This window comes from Pseudorca crassidens, chromosome 1 (genome assembly GCF_039906515.1).
Source record: "Pseudorca crassidens isolate mPseCra1 chromosome 1, mPseCra1.hap1, whole genome shotgun sequence".
NCBI lineage: Eukaryota > Metazoa > Chordata > Mammalia > Artiodactyla > Delphinidae > Pseudorca > Pseudorca crassidens.
Window position 1 is genome coordinate 30,271,800 of NC_090296.1, and position 12,534 is coordinate 30,284,333.

Sequence of the window (12,534 nt, forward strand, 5' to 3'; positions counted from 1 at the left end):
ATACTGCCTTGGTCCCTTTCCTTGAGGAGCTCTCAGTTGTGAGCAGGAATGTGTAATAGGGTGTGTATAGAATATGGTGTAGGAAGCCAAGGGCTCAAAGGCACAGCACACTTTCTACTCCTTAGGGCAGTAGTGTTGTAAGTGTGACATCAGCATCACCTGGGAACTTCCTGGAAATGCAGATTCTTGGCTCCATGTGGTAACAGGTGCTCTGAGGGTGCGGGCCAGCAATCTGTGTTTTAAAAAGCCCTGCAGGGCATTGAAAGCTTCAGAACGTTAGAAACATTAGAACATTTAAAAAGCATTAGGGAGTTTGTAAAGGCTTCCCTGAGGAGGTGACCTTCAAGTTAGCCCTTGAAGAATGAGGAGACATTTACTGGGTGGGAGAGGGCTTCCCAGATAGAGGGAACTGCGTGTACAAAGGCAGGGAGGTGTGAAATAGCATGGTGCGTTCAGACAATTGGTAGTAGTTGTGTCTGACAGTGGTACTGGAGAAATGATGGAATGTGGGCAGGGGCCACAGCTGGAAGCGTCTTCTCTGCCAGGCTGTGTAGTTGTCATCTTGTAGGAAAAGGAGAACCATGATAGCAATTACTAGAAGTAAGAACAAATGATTTATAAAGAAATATGTGTGGCATATTATAAATTATCATATGGGGCTTCCCTGGTGGCGCAGTGGTTGAGAGTCCGCCCGCCGGTGCAGGGGACGCGGGTTCGGGCCCTGGTCCGGGAGGATCCCACATGCCGCGGACTGGCTGGGCCCGTGAGCCATGGCCGCTGAGCCTGCGCATCCGGAGCCTGTGCTCCGCAACGGGAGAGGCCACAACAGTGCGAGGCCCGCGTACCGCAAAAAAAAAAAACGAAAACCAAACCAAAACAAAACAAAAAAATTATCGTATGGTGTATCTCTTATTTAATAGCATAAATGAATGTAAACTGCTCTCTGCAGCATACTTGGAGCTCTTATGAGGGAAATGTGTTTTAAAGTTTAGATCTATAAAATTCATTCCAAGGCTATTTCTCCGGTCCCTGGAATGGAAGTTGGGTTGTCCTCAGTCCCGGGAGGTCTCAGTCTTCTGTCTAGTAGCGGTGGCCTGGCATGTAGCTAGGCTTTCAATATCTGTCAAGAGAAGAAAAGTCCCCACACCAGTGTGCCTTTGGAGGGCACGTTGTACTCTACAGAACTGAAAGAGGAGAGCCGAGTTGATTAAGGGTAATGTTGGCTGATTAGATAATCTGAAAATTAGTCTGATAATGTGCAAATTATCTAAAAGAAGCACATGATGTCATTGCCACACTGATGGGAAAGATCTAACAGATGTTAGTCTTCTGACATCTCTGTCCTCTAACATACAGCCCAGGGGCGATGGATACAGCTTTAAGAGAGAGAGTGAAAATCACGTTTGACACAAGCTTAAGAATTTTGGATCAGTCTGAAAGGTGCCTGAAAACCTATAAAACCCACACAACTCACTACTTACCCAAGCTTGACGCAGGAAGTTCAGGCTTTGTTACTGGGGAGAGAGAGGGCAATTCAGATCCAGGGCTCTGTCTGGAAAAGTGAGCTGCTTCTCGCTCCCCAAAGAGCAAATCTGGAAACTAACAACCGGTGTTCCTTAGGTGAATTATGATTTCACTAAACAGTTTACAGATTACAAAGCAAAGAAGAATCTGAGGTTGCTCTGTCCTTGAAGGTATACTTGGAGTTAACTCTCCAGACCTGTGGGTCATCCACACTCTTGACCCAGAGACTGAGAAAATGCCACTGGAATTGGCTGGGCCAGTGTGTGAATCACAACTCGGCCACCCTGCCATCTTCTGTCTGTGTAGATGTGGGTCAGTACTTACATTTCTCTGCTCCTTTGTTGCCTCATCCGTAAAACAGAGAGAACCATCGTTCTGCCCTCACGGGGTTGCCGTGAGCCTTCCTGAGGTGACGTGGGTGTCTGGCACCAGGCCCACACTCTGAGGGTGCCGACATCCCATCTCCGTGCCATTCAGGCCAGCAGAGCATGTCCAGGACCACAAATGGCTAACCTGCGTCGGGGCCCGTGTGTGGCCATGTTGATGCTGAGAAGCTAACTGCCTATGGGAGTCTCACTGGCATCAGGAGGAACTATCAGAGCCTGGCACATCCTTTGCTAAATCTTAGATAAGGGACCCCAATCCTTCCACATAAGCTAAACATGAGTGTTTACTGAGTACTTACTGTGCATGCACCCACTCGTGGGGCCAAGTGTAACTGGGGCTCCAAAAAGATATAACATGTGGTCTCGGTCCCAGGACAACTTCTGGTCTAATTGGGGAAATAAGATGGATATGTGAAACCCGGTGGAAGGAAACTGTGGAGCAGAATCTAGCCGGGTGTGCATCCCTGTATTTACCATCCCGTTTCCCCAGGATCTGGCATCTACCTGCCACTTGCCTTTCTGTGAGCCTCTTTTTTTTTTTTTTTTTTTTTGCGATACGCGGGCCTCTCACTGTTGTGGCCTCTCCCATTGCGGAGCACAGGCTCCGGACGCGCAAGCTCAGCGGCCATGGCTCACGGGCCCAGCCGCTCCGCGGCATGTGGGATCCTCCCGGACCGGGGCACGAACCCGTGTCCCCCACATCGGCAGGCAGACTCTCAACCACTGTGCCACCAGGGAAGCCCTGTGAGCCTCTTTTATTTCTCTCACCTTTTTGGCCTATTACCTAGAAAGTTCGGGATTGAAGAGTTTCGTGTCCTGATCAATGACAAGGGCAATAATACTTGCTGACATTCCTTGAATGTGTCAGACACTGTGCTAGGCACGCCACATTTATCTCATTCATTCCTCACAGTAACCTTATAAGGTAGGTGCCATGTCCCCTAGAGAACACCAAGGCACACAGAGACTGAGGGATGTGCCCTTGGACACAGAGCATGAATGTGAATTCTCCAGTCATGTGTCACTTCTTGGGAAAGCCTACTTATTTACACCTTTGATCCTTTTTCCTGCCTTTTCAGAAATAAAATTATTTTACAGAGGAAAAGAAAGAGGGAAAGACATGGTGGAATAGCTACTTGTGCCAGGCACTTTGCACATGTCATCTCGTGTAATGTTTGCAAGTCTGTGAGGCATGTGCCATTACTCTCATTTTACAGATGAGGAAACAGAGGCTCAGAAAGGTTGAGGAACTCTCCCCAGGTCACACAGTTAGCAAGATGAGAAGCTGAGATGTGAATGTGCTTGAGTTGGACACCATTCAGTTATGTCAGGACATTGGAACCCCAAGTGATGGATCCCAATCTCAACCTGGGATGTTTATCATAGTCCTACTGATGTCCCTTAATTTCCCCCTGTAGGCCAATTGTCAAGTGCATCATATTGCATAGTGGCTTTTCAAAAGAAATGAATGTATTAATGGGCAGTATCGAGGTCAGCCTGGGCTGTGTAACAAAATACCATAGGCTGGGTGGCTTAAACAATAGGAATTTATTTCTCACAGTTCTAGAGGCTGAAAGTCCAAGGTAAAAGTGATGGCAGGGATGGTGTCTGGTGGGGACTCTCTCCTTGGGTTGGAGATGACCATCTTTTTGCTGTATCCTCACATGGTCTTTGCTTGGTACATGTCGGTAGAGAGAAGCAAGCTCTCTGGTGTCTTTTCTTATAAGGGCACTAATCCCACCATAAGTGTCTCATCTCTCAATACCATCACATTGAGGGTTAGGGCTTTAACATATGCATTTTAGGGGAGAAACAATTCAGTCCATAGCAGGCAAATTTAATCTTCAGAATGAACTTTAGCTGTTTATGATGTTATATGGAACCCCCCTTTACAAATTCTGCTTGAGACTTTAATTCATAAATGAGTTTTGCTCTAGAAAAAAATCACACATCACTCAGTTCAATAATTTTCCTGCATCTTTCTCTCTCATTCTATGTCTCAGTCTTTCCAAGCTCTTATATCTCTTTCTGACCTTGTTCTTAAAAAAAAAAAAAATAATGCTGTACCTGAAGTGAAAATCCTAGGATTAATCCTTGGCTCTGTTTTCCTTCACCACCCTTTTGGCTACCCCTCCAAAATATACCCCGAATCAGTTTCCGTTTCTCCATCCCTATCACCACTGGCTCTTGTCTGGATCATTGCAACTTCTTTATTAGTCTCTCTGCCTTCGTTCTTACCTCTTATAGTCTTTTCTCCAAGGAGTAGCCAAAGTGGTCTTTCAAAAGTATAAAATAGATTATGCCATGCCATGCTGTCAAAACTTTCATCACACTTGAATACAATCCAAAGTCCTCACCTTGCGGGCCTGCATTTTTGCTTCTCAGAGCGAGGTCAGCAGTATCCACATCACCCAGGGCTCAGGTGATCAACCTGTCCAGGTTGGCCCAGGGTATTCCCAGTTTTAGACTGAAAGTTCTGTGCCCTGGAAACACCTCAGTGCTAGGCAAACCTGGATGTTTGGCTACCCCACGGGGAAGCGTGTAAGAAATGTGGGCTCTCAGGCCCTACCTGGACCTATGAATCCTAATCTGAATTTTAATGAGATCCCTAAGTGATTTATCTGCACAACACTCAAATTTGAGAAGCCCTTGCCTCTAGGGCCTGCTGACCACTCTGACTTGAGTTTCCTCGGGTGTGTTGTTGTATGTACCCGTGGCAGGATAGTATCAGGTGGGCCAGCTAAGAGCCACACTGCCTGGGTTCAGGACCAGCGTAGCGTGACTTTAGACAAGCTTCCTCGTGCCTTAAGTATCATCTGTGTAAAATCAGAACACTAATGCCTCTGTATCATAGGGTTATGCAACGCTGAAATAAATCAATTCATATACAGCACAGCACTAACAGATGTGTATGACACAATGTGATATGACCGTCATGTGTCTCAGAGCCGTGGTCCTCCAGCTTGAGCACATCAGAATCACCTGTTCCTTAAAACGCAGACTTCCGGATCTCCCACCCCAGAATTTTGGATTCAGTAGATCGGTGGTGGAGGCCTAGAGTTTGCATTTTTAAGAAGTCATGTGAACTATGTGGACCACTGCCTTAGAGAAATCCAGCTTTCAAAGACCAATGGCCAAGCTGTGTTTCCCTTTAATTCTTTTTACTTTTGGATGCACCGAGTCAGGTAACCAGGAAACAGGTTGCATTGCTCAATCTGGGGGGAGAAACTTGGTTTTCATTCTTTTCCTAAGGCCCTGTCCTACCACGGGCGAATGTCTCTGTGGCTCCCAGCACCCTCTTCCCAGTTTGCTTTCTGGGTGTGTTCCTGGTCTGGGCCCTCATCTCTAGGCTGGGCTGCCTGTCAGCTCTGTGGTCCCTTGACTCTCTCCTCACCCTCAGGTCTGATGCTTGAGACTCATCCTTTTCTTTTCCCTGAGTACTGCTTTTTAGTCTGAAGGACACAGAAAATGCTGGTCCCTTGTGGACTGTTGGGGTTGACATACCCGAGTCCTGTGGAGGTGGTGGTGACGAGGGGTGGAGAGGGGCAAGGCTGAGCAAGAGAGGAAGGGAGCTTGCTGAATTCTGCCATCACAATAATAATATCCTGACAACTGAAGCAGACGAGGCTTATCCTGCCCTACAGCACTGGGATGTCCTGCATTTCTCTCAGGGGAATGACACCACTTCATTCACAGCCCTTTTGACATAGTTCCTCTCAAGTGAAACGTTTTCCCCCTCAACTGACTCATTTGGTGGCAATAACAAGTTGCTACACCAGGGCATGAACTGACCCACATGACCTGCCACTGGAAAATGGAAACATCTTGTGCTTTCCTTAATCAGCACTGAGAAAAGTAATCAACTTTGCTTAAGTCTTCTTCTCACTCTTCAGAAGCGTCAGTAACAGACCTGGGGTTGCTGGCCTAAGGCTGGAGCACAAAGGACATTACCAAAGGGTCATGTGACCATCTAGTCCCAGAAGTAGTGACATGGTGTCCAAACTCCTGGCAAGTGGCAACTCTAACCAGATACATCCATTAAGATGGAGACATCAGTGTGAGCAGACACGTGATTTCTGATTTTACAGCACAGTGTCTGGGAGTAAATATTTACAAGGTGTGTGTCTAACAGTATGAGTTTTGTGTTCCATAAAGACAGAGGAAAAGGAGATAGGTACAAGGAAGGGTGGGATGACTGACACACATTTAAAATTTTTAGAAAGATTCTACAGCTACCAAAGCACATAGTAAGACAGGGCCTATATTCTCACTGGACGGTTCAGGGCTCCTGGCAAGAGACCAAACAGGAGGTTCAAGGGGCCCTGGGGGCCAAATGAGCCTGGGAGTTCTTAACTCCTTCCATCCTGGTTTTCCAAGAAATGCCTAAGGGAGAGGATTCCCGTGGGAGGGCAGACCCACTGGCTTTCTCCACCACCACTTTATTCTCTCCAGTGGGCTCTCCCACTCTTTATGTTGCTTCTGCCCCTCACTCTTTTTTTTTTTTTTAAATAAATTATTTATTTATTTTTGGCTGCATTGGGTCTTTGTTGCTGCACGCGGGCTTTCTCTAGTTGCGGCGAGCGGGGGCTACTCTTTGTTGCTGTGCGCGGGCTTCTCATTGCATTGGCTTCTCTTGTTGCGGAGCACGGGCTCTAGGCGCGCGGGCTCAGCAGTTGTGCCTCGTGGGCTCTAGAGCGCAGGCTCAGTAGTTGTGGCACACGGGCTTAGTTGCTCCGTGGCATGTGGGATCTTCCCGGACCAGGGCTCGAACCCATGTCCCCGGCATTGACAGGCGGATTCTTAACCACTGCGCCACCAGGGAAGCCTTGCCCCTCACTCTTTATGTCCCCTGTTATGGGCAGGACTGATGCTGGCAGTGCCTTAGGATGGTCACTGAGTACTCGGGACACTTTACATCCACTGAATTCCTGGTCTTTCACTTCCCTTTGCCTGGCAGTTGTGTTTTTTTCCCCCTCCCAAAAGCCTCTGTGAAGATCTGCCATCCTTTCATTAAGTATTTATTGTCAGCTCTGTGTCAATCACTGTGCCAGGTGTTGGGGATTCAGAGATTAAAGACACCGCTCCTGCCCTCAGGGAGCTCACGGCTAATAGGGAGAGAGATGTGTACACAAATATGAAGCAAGGATGAAAGGCTGAGTTCCTCTGGGTTTGAAAAACTTCGCTCTTCTTTCGCCCTATTATAATCCTCAAATAATAGGCCTAAAAGGGGCCTTAAGACATCTAGCATATTCTCTTGCCTCTAGATGGGCCTGCACTCAAAGAAACCTGGGCCAGGGACACCTTCCCAGGTGCAGACCCTCTCCAGAGAAGCCTGCTTCCGCGACCGTGCCTTTAACTGCTGAATCGCGCTCGTGTCCAGCTTTCTGGTAGCGTGCACTGCCATTTCAGCTCCTTCTGTCTCCTGTTGTCTTTGACAATACGGTGACTTAGGCCCATCCATAAACCCAAGGGCTTATTAAATCAGCCCTCGGCCTTTTCGTCTCCAGGGGGACTAATCTCGGGGCCTGGAATCATTCTGCATTAGCAGTACCCCCTCCTAAATCCCTATCATACACTCACCCTGTGCGCAATGCCAGGTGGCAAAATGGTGCGTGAGGTCTGACGGTCATGTGCTGAGTGGACCCCGGTGTTCGTTTCCCCCACCGGGCTCCCCAGCTGCCCCGCCTTCCACATTCAGGGAGGAAGGCATCATTTGTCTTCCCTCTGGAGCCCCAGGGTGGGACCAGAGTTGCTATTAGGTGGCCAAGAAGAACCAGCCTGAATGGAAGCCCAACATTTTTATTCCTTGGATCCGTGGGATTTATTTTTTCATCAGTTCTAGGGAAGCAATGAAAAAAGGTGTCAGGCCTTGGGGATAATTTATATGAGTAAACACGTAAGGGGTGGGGTGAGCGAGAGCATGAGAATTAAGGCCATTTATCCAGGCTTGGAGGCTCTGTGTGCCCTCTGGTCCAGCCTTCCCCACAGTCTTTATCTTGCCACTTTAACCCTCTCCTGACTCTACTCCACTTGGGCCCAGCACGGATCTCTTCACAGCCTCAGCCTTCCGCTGCCTCCCCCGCCCCTCCCGGGTCCCTCATTAAAGGCTGGGTGGAAGGGAGCAGGCTGCGGCGGTGGCCTCCAGCTGAGGCCTGCTCGCTGATTCTGAAGGGAAGGCACGTCGGCTCACCCCCTCCCTCCCCTCCCGCCCCGTCTCCGCAGCTTCCTCCTCCAGCCTGGCCTGTCCAGTGTGCCCTGTGTGGCCAGCCTGAGGCTGCCTTCCGCTCTCCGTCTTTTCCTTTCCCCTTCTCTTTACTCCGTCCTCCGAAGATGCGCTCTGCACCGCCAAATGGCACCAGGCTAGGATGCTTTACACTTGAGAGATGAAGTAATAACAGGTGGCAAGACCAGAGGCTGCCGGAGCCCAGGATTCTGGTTGCCATGGCAACATGTCAGACCCGTGGAGGGACGGAACTGTCAGCCGTGGAGGGTGGTGGGGGAATGAGTGAGGGGAGCGAGGAGAGGCACAGCGCCTCCTGGAGGGCTCTTCTCTGTGCCCCTGGGGTCCCAGAGCGCTGCACACCCCTGCTAGCGGCCCCTGGGGAGACAGCTGCTGGCCTGGGGCGGGGGTCAGGCTGGGTGGAGGGCACGGGACATGGCCCCGCGTCTGTGCACACCAGGCCCTGGCAGGCAGTCGGAGCGTCTGCCCAGGATGTGAAGTCACGCTTTCGTGGATGTGCCATGGAGGAGCCTAAACTTCTGGCTTGCTTCCTCTTTCCCTAGGACACTAGGGCTGCAGCTCTGGTCTCGGCAGAAGCAGGTGAGGGGCTGCTGCTTGTGGCCAGCCTGTGCCCATCGCTCATGTTCCTCTTGAGCGGCAGGCAGGCGTATTGCGGCAGAAATCAGGCTGAAAGGGGAAAAGACAGCCCTGTCTAGGGGCCTTGTTTGCCCTCGACACGTGGCCTGAATGAAGTAGAGAACCCTGTAGTATGGTCATGCGCCACACTGCCGTTCCAGAATGACTGCTCAGCCTTTCCCGAGTGCGCTGGTGGGACTCTGGGGCTTGGCTTTTCCTTTCTCTTGGGTTGATTTATTTGAATGTTCCCTCCCACCTTCTGTTATTATTATTATTTGGGGGGATTTCCTCATGAACTTTGTTCTGATTTCCGTTTGTTTTCCTTTGAGCTTTTTAAACTTATTCCCCTCCCGCCCCCCAGGTAAACCCCTGAACTCTCAAGGTTCACTTTCTTTTCCCAGCAGCTTCCTTGCATTGCTTATATGATCTCAGCCCATGAACATTCATCAACAGAAAACCAAAGCCATCGTCGCGGACGCTGCCATCGAGATACCACTTGGGTCTTTGGCCTCCCCGTCCTCTTGCTCTATAAAGTGGGACTCAATTTCCCATAAGCGGAAGCAGAATCTCTAGTTAAATGCACTTGCAAGGTCTGGGCGAGCTTCCTATTTATAGCAAAATCCTTTTAATAATGACCTCATAGACGGTGCCAGGAAATTGCTCACGGATGGGTCAGGCCAAAGGCCAATAAAGCCACGGTGTGAGCTTTACTTAAAAAAATTCCTTCATGAGCCTCTGGAATTCTTTGGAGAAGTGTTTTCACGGGTTATATGACAATAACTGGGGCCACCGGGATGGATTACAGTGGTAGAGACATTAAACTTAAGTTCAAAGGGAATTTCCGCTTCATCAGGCCAATCTCAATACTTTTTATCACTTTGGGCTTCCCAAAGAAAGTACTGGGTGAATCACGTTTATGAAATATTATATATGCAACGTTGGCTCTGGACTTCCCAGAGGCAGAGAAGTGTGATTAGAGACAAGAGTCTCTGAGGACACAGGCAACCCGGGGGTGAATCCCGCTTCCTCCACTTCTTAACTGGGGCTTGAAGCCAGCCCCTTAATCTCTTTGGGCTTCCGTTACCTCATCTGTCAAATGCTCCCTACTTCACAAAATGCTTGTGAGAATCAATGAAATAGTGTGTGTAAAGCATCAGCGTAAGATCTGTCACCATTTTGTAGTGTCATATGTGTCTGCTTCATCTTCTCAACAAACAGTTGAATGGGGGGCGCTGGGTGGGTAGGCACAAACTGGTGTCGCCTTCTCAAGAGACAGCGAGTCCTAGTCTTATACTTTTCCTGTATGTCTGTGTACAGGACGATGTCTCACCTACCAGAGTAGGGAATAGTACAGTGTTATTCTTCCAGCAACCCAGGGCTCTCGGCCACCCACTTTGTGTACTCGGGGAGCTAGACATGACCCAGGCCAGATGACCGACCGTTCATTTGGACGTGGACCAGCTCTTCGTTTTGGAGACTGGGGAAATAAACCAGGCAGTGAGTGATATTCAGAGTGACAGATAACTCTGCCTCAGTCCCCCTAGGAGGAGCTCCCGAGGCATCACTGGGCTGCCTACCTACCTCTCTGTCATCCTTTTCTAAGCCATTCATCTCACACATCATTGTTAACCATTTCCTGTGTGCAGGACACATAGGTTTTCCAACAATGTGTTGGATGTGGTCCCTGATCTGAAGGAGTAAACCACTGAATATGGGGTGATGAGGCAGGTGTATACATGTATAGACAAGCGAAGGGTCATAGAAGCAATGTCAACAGCGTGCTCTCCCTAAGGCCTGACTGGTCATTTCTGGCTGGGGACTTGGGAGAGCTCCATGGGAGAACCCTCACTAATCCTAAATACCCCAAAATGTACGAGAACCAGAGGTGAAAGCTATTGATTAGTCCATCCCATGCCATTTTACCAAGATGGAAGGAAGCTTGAGCTCACTGTTGTGAGGGGAGAGTAGGAACTGAAGTGGAAAGGATTTCACTGGAAAATGAGGTCTAACTGCTCACTATCACTTTCTACACTGGGCCCTCGCTGGACTAAAATGGTACCCGCTCACCTGGCATGTCACAACTGTACACACCAGGGCCTGCAGCTGGAAGTTTATCACCATTTTCATCCCTTTGGCCAGGAGCTTTGTATACCAACAAATGTATGCGGGGACCCTGCTCTGCTTCAGTCTCCTCGGAAGCTTCTCTTCATCAGGTGAATTAAATCCTCTTCCATTGGTCTTTCTCCATAGGATTGATTTCTCCATCACTGTCTGCTTTGCTCTACTAGATTGTTTCTGAATTTTTTATTTCTTGCCATATTAGAGTCCCTGATTCGGTAGGGTGTTCTGCCAATGGTCTGTTGGTGGTGAAAACTGTAGAATTATCTGGGCATTCTTATACTCTATATTCTACTTCTCCATCCTCATAAATCACAGGAATAGTGTGTTGGAGAAAAACCAGATTCTTTGTTGCTTAAAGATTTTGTGAAAGGGGAGAAAATCTGGCCTAAAAAAGAGAACAGGAGGCAGGTGATGAGCCTGGGCTTCGTGAGAGGTTTAGTGTGATGATATACATGGGATTCTTTGATCACTCTTCATGCAGGAAGCTACCTAAGTTGTGACTGGCATCTCCACATTTTATATCTAGTTCATAGCAATCATGAAACTTAGCTCTGTTTTACACTCAGCCCGTACATTTAATATAACCCACTTCTTCTTACTGTTCATCTTTTGATTGATTTCCATGATAGTCGCTTAATCAGGAAACCCCGAGTTTATTTGCTTCATAGACATACTTGGATTTTCTTGAGAGAGTTCTTTTTTTTTTTCTGATGCGGACCATTTAAAAAGTCTTTATTGAATTTGTTACAATATTACTTCTGTTTTATGGTTTGGTTTTTTGGCTGCGAGGCATGTGGGATCTTAGCTCCCAGACCAGGGATTGAACCTGCACTCCCTGCATTGGAAGGCAAAGTCCCAACCACTGGACCACCAGGGAAGTCCTGAGAGAGTTCTAAAAGTGGTTAAGATGGCAACTGAGAAAGAAAGAAGAAAGGGACTTCTTTCTGGATTTGGGCAATGAAAATTTTATAGGCAGAATAAAATTTTTGCGGACGTCCTGCTTTTTGGAGATTATTTGCAAAACCATTCCGTATGACACACATCTGTCTTTGAGATGCAGTGACTGATGAAGAAAAACCCACACTCCGCAGGCCACAGGGTGTGGCCCCCTCCTCTGTCTGCCACAAACAGCCCACATTTTTCTTGCAGAGAATTGTCTGCCTCCCTGAAGATGAAAATCAATGACTTAGAAACTGATTAAACAATCCAAATAGCAACTGATAAATGGATTAACCCTCTATAATGCAATTCTGTGAGCTTTTGTCTTCCGCCTTCCCCAGGTAAGTTCTTCTATTCCTAGAGGCAAAGCAGAAGCATGGAGGAAGCGGAGGCCAGGGGGAATCATATTAAAGTCGGTGAATCCGTTTATCACTTACTGTCTGGATGGTATTGCTGCTCACATATCTGCTTCCTTTTACAGATTTGTACCCTGATGAATGTTAGGCAGTGAATAATGAACGATAGGGGCAGACATTGGGGATAGGCGAGAGGAAGATACCCCGGTGGTTTAGGCTGATCCCATAAACAGAGAGACTTTTCTTCTTAGTCACAAACAGGGAGCGTTAACATGACAAAGAAATGTCCACAATAGGGATCAAAGAACAAGTAAAATGGAAGGATTTCTTCTCATGCAAAGAACCTGTCCAA

The 12,534-nt window shown here is 48.2% G+C and overlaps 1 protein-coding gene across 2 annotated transcripts in view; it reads left to right on the forward strand.

Moving 5' to 3' along the window:
* The window catches only part of DPF3 (double PHD fingers 3), a 266,033-nt gene that overhangs the window by 187,252 nt on the left and 66,247 nt on the right, over positions 1-12,534 (forward strand). The window lies entirely within an intron of this gene.